Source organism: Protopterus annectens, chromosome 11.part0 (assembly GCF_019279795.1).
Source record: "Protopterus annectens isolate FY-2018-M chromosome 11.part0, PAN1.0, whole genome shotgun sequence".
NCBI classification, from domain to species: Eukaryota; Metazoa; Chordata; order Ceratodontiformes; family Protopteridae; genus Protopterus; species Protopterus annectens.
The window spans coordinates 812,912,339-812,917,666 of NC_056745.1; positions in this window are offsets into that span (position 1 = coordinate 812,912,339).

Here is a 5,328-nt window from a genome sequence, read left to right on the forward strand (position 1 = left end):
TGATGAAAGAAGTAAGTGGGTTTGAATTTGATGTGTGTGTGTGTGTGTGTGTGTGTGTGTGTGTGTGTGTGTGTGTGTGTATTTGTGTGCTCACGTGCATGTGAGCGTTTTTAGTGAGTTTCTGGACTGTTTTATGCAGTGCTAATCTTATAAAACATGTTTTTCTACAGTAAAGTGTAGAGGTTAGGGTTAGGATTAGGGACAGTGTCAGAGTTAGGGTTAGTGTTAGTACACATTACTAAGGTGTATGGTTCGGGTCAGTGTGGCAGAGTTAGGGACAGCAATGCTTGCTAACACTAAATCCAACCCTGATGCTGTTCTTAACCCTACAACTTACCTAAGAAAAATTAATTCTGTAACACTATCACTGTTGTTGTCTTTCGGCTTTTCCCGGTTAGGGGTCACCATAGCGGAACTCTGGTCCATTCATGATATGCAGTAGATTTTCACGGTGCTGAGTTGCCAGCTCGATGCCCAACCTTCAACGAAGGCACGCCCATTCACACATATCTTTTGGAATGCCACTCGACCCGCGGGGAGGACATGCGGACTCCACACAGAAGGCACTCCCCACACACTAGCTGAGAACCAAACGGGAGAACCTCTTGCTGTGAGGCAACAACGCTACTGCTGCACCATTGCGGCACTATCACTACTTAGACAAATTAAGTCTTAATGTTACAAAGGGTTTTGGTTAATAAACACAAAGGGAAATTGTTTTCCTTTTGTAACCTTTTGTAGACTTGCTGTTTTGGGGATTACTTTATTAAATAGCTCACCTAATCATGAAGGGATTCACATCTAGATCAGGGGAGGTCATCGTGCCGCTTTACTCATCCCTCATCAGGCCCATAATTGAGTACAATGCCCCTTTTGGGATGTACCTTACCAGACACCTGCAGCAACTGGAAAGACCCCAAAAGTACCTCACCAAGAGGATCAAAGGGCTCAAACAGATGCCATATGCTGCCTGGTTAAAGAAACTCCAGCTCTACTCAGTGGCATACCACCTGCTCAGAGGCGATCTGTGCCTGATGTATAAAGCCATGTCCAACCCAGAATTAATGGACATGCTGCACCTCAGAAAATCCAAATCCCATCGAGCTACGCGCTCGAGAGACTTGAACCTCAGCACTGAAATAAATAGGACATGCTGGAGGGATAGATTCATAACCCAGAGGCTCCCTTCACTCTGGAATAAAATCCCAGTCCAGGTTAGGCAGAGTCCCTCATTGACTCTCTTCAAGAGGAATCTTGATGAGTGGATGGGAGATCGTAGGATTACCCCAGGTATCACTTCTGTGTCACTGTTAGACAGAGGCACGGTATACTAACCTCGAAAAAGGGCATAGCAAAATTCATTTAAAATGGGTGGCGAAAGCCAATCACAATCTGGCTAGGCTTATAAATGCCCTAGGGCAGATAGCCTAGTATGAACCTATGAACCTATAAATGTGAATTTTTAAATGTTTCTGCCAATGTTATGTGTTTGGCATATTGACATTTGAAACATTCATACTATAACCACATATATATATATATATATATATATATATATATATTTTATTTTATTTATTTTACATTTGTGCGGGCTAGTCTCTGGCTGGATACATGTCCATTTTCAGCAGAGGCCGAGGAGAAAAGCTCCACTAATAGACTCGGCATACATGAGGCCGAGGAGAAAAACTCCACTAGCCAGACTACGGCATACATGAGACTACTTAACTAAGTAGATCAAACTTTTACCAAGAGGATCAAAGGGCTCAAACAGATGCCATATGCTGCCTGGTTAAAGAAACTCCAGCTCTACTCAGTGGCATACCACCTGCTCAGAGGCGATCTGTGCCTGATGTATAAAGCCATGTCCAACCCAGAATTAATGGACATGCTGCACCTCAGAAAATCCAGATCCCATCGAGCCACGCGCTCGAGAGACTTGAACCTCAGCACTGAAATAAATAGGACATGCTGGAGGGATAGATTCATAACCCAGAGGCTCCCTTCACTCTGGAAAGTAAAATCCCAGTCCAGGTTAGGCAGAGTCCCTCATTGACTCTCTTCAAGAGGAATCTTGATGAGTGGATGGGAGATCGAGGATTACCCCAGGTATCACTTCTGTGTCACTGTTAGACAGAGGCACGTATACCAACCTCGAAAAAGGGCATAGCAAAATTCATTTAAAATGGGTGGCGAAAGCCAATCACAATCTGGCTAGGCTTATAAATGCCCTAGGGCAGATAGCCTAGTATGAACCTATGAACCTATAAATGTGAATTTTAAATGTTTCTGCCAATGTTATGTGTTTGGCATATTGACATTTGAAACATTCATACTATAACCACATATATATATATATATATATATATATATATATATATCAATATTCCAAAAAATATCTGGAACGATGAACAAGGCAGCATACACAGTCTCACTATAAAATGATTTATTCATGTAAGGTAAGCGCATTCACATCTAAATGCTTCATCAGACCTAATCATACGACAACACTGAGACCTAATATATAACGCTCTAAAGTTCAAATAGGCCAATCACATATACTTCTTAATTAAAACCATTACAAGATCTTAAAAAAGACATCACAATATAAATTCTTACAATAATACAAAAGATGTCAAGAGATATAAAAAGTGCATCTAAAACATGTCAACATATGCACAATATATAATATAAAAATAAACATAGAAATAAAAGACATAAAAATGACAAGCAAAAAATCACCTACTTATAACCAAATATCTAAGCATTATTATTTAGGAACCCTACGTTTCTTCAGATGGGGCTTGATTGAATCTCTTTCATTGAGACCAGAGCCTCTATTGGCTCTCAAAATCAACATCCAGTTATTTTCCTTTAACTCAGTGTGATTACGTATATCCCCCATATGTAAACTGGGAGAAATATAATCAATGACTCTGAACTCAAAATGATGTAAAACTCCACACTCACTAACATGTTTCGATAGGGCATTTGTAGGAATCTTTTTCCTACTACTATAAATGTGTTCCCTAATTCTCTCACGTAGGCAATGATTAGTCTTGCCCACGTAGAAAGAACTACAAACTACACACTGGGCAAGATAAACAACATTTGACGATTTAGTCCACATTCACATGAAAGTAAAAGCATCTTTTCAAATCTGGATGGTAAAATAACTCAGAAGTATTAATATAACAACAAAAATTACAACTCCCGCACGGCAAAGTGGTGCCTCTTCTGACAAAAGCATTATTAGAAAGTTTATCATTACATAACATTCTCTTCAAATTGCTCCTATTCCTATACACAAATTTAGGATTTGGACCAACTAATTCACCCAATTCAGAATCAACTAACAAGATGGACCAATGTTGTCTAAAAATCTCACACAGCGAACTTTGATCTCTTGTGAAAAACAAGGGAATTTTGACATACTCAAATTGTCTAGTAATACACAATGAAGGTTCACTCACTTTCACTGCTTTAGGACCAAAATAAGGAGCAGCTACTCTATCCCTTAAATCAACCAAATCAGACCAATTACCCAAAATCTCATTCAGTGAGTAGCCTCTGTGCATGAGTCTCTGTTGTAAAGAGTCTAACTCACATTGAAAACCTTCAATAGTGGGGTTAAGTCTAGATGCTCTTATACCCTGACCACGTCTTTTTCGTAATTTGATACGTGGTCAGGGTATAAGAGCATCTAGACTTAACCCCACTATTGAAGGTTTTCAATGTGAGTTAGACTCTTTACAACACAGACTCATGCACATAGGCTACTCAATCAATGAGATTGTGGGTAATTGGTCTGATTTGGTTGATTTAAGGGATAGAGTAGCTGCTCCTTATTTTGGTCCTAAAGCAGTGAAAGTGAGTGAACCTTCATTGTGTATTACTAGACAATTTGAGTATGTCAAAATTCCCTTGTTTTTCACAAGAGATCAAAGTTCGCTGTGTGAGATTTTTAGACAACATTGGTCCATCTTGTTAGTTGATTCTGAATTGGGTGAATTAGTTGGTCCAAATCCTAAATTTGTGTATAGGAATAGGAGCAATTTGAAGAGAATGTTATGTAATGATAAACCTTCTAATAATGCTTTTGTCAGAAAAGGCACCACTTTGCCGTGCGGGAGTTGTAATTTTTGTTGTTATATTAATACTTCTGAGTTATTTTACCATGCAGATTTGAAAAGGTGCTTTTACTTTCATGTGAATGTGGACTGTAAATCGTCAAATGTTGTTTATCTTGCCCAGTGTGTAGTTTGTAGTTCTTTCTACGTGGGCAAGACTAATCGTTGCCTACATGAAAGAATTAGGGAACGCATTTATAGTATTATGAAAAATATTGCTACAAATGCCCTTTCAAAACATGTTAGTGAGTGTGGAGTTTTACATAATTTTGAGTTCAGAGTCATTGATTATATTTCTCCCAGTTTACGTATGGGGGATATACGTAATCACACTGAGTTTAAGGAAAATAATTGGATGGTGATTTTGAGAGCCGATAGAGGCTCTGGTCTCAATGAAAGAGTTTCAATCAAGCCCTATCTGAAGAAACGTAGGGTTCCTAAATAATAATGCTTAGATATTTGGTTATAAGTTGGTGATGTTTTACTTGTCGTTTTTATGTCTTTTATTTCTATGTTTATTTTTATATTATATATTGTGCATATGTTGACATGTTTTAGATGCACTTTTATATCTCTTGACATCTTTTGCATTTTTGTAAGAATTTATATTGTGATGTCTTTTTAAGATCTTGTAATGGTTTTAATTAAGAAGTGTATGTCATTGGCTTATTTGAACTTTAGAGCGTTATATATTAGGTCTCAGTGTTGTCGTATGATTAGGTCTGATGAAGCATTTAGATGTGAAAGTGCTTACCTTACATGAATAAATTGTTTTATAGTGAGACTGTGTATGCTGCCTTGTTCGTCCTTCCAAATATTTTTTGGAATATTGATTATTATTGACTGTCCTGGTCGAACGTTTATTCTGTGGATTTTTGTCATACTTTTATATATATATATATATATATATATATATATATATATATATATATATTTAAATATATTTAAATATATATATATATATATATATATGTATATATATATATATATATATATATATATATATATATATATATATATATATGTTGTGTCTTTCGGCTTTTCCCGGTTAGGGGTCGCCACAGCAGAACTCTGGTCCGCTAATAATTGGCAGTAGATTTTTACGTGCCGAGTTGCCAGCTCTGATGCACAACCTTCAACGAAGGTACGCCCATTCATGCATGTCTCCACACAGAAGACGCTCTGGCTGAGAATCGAACAG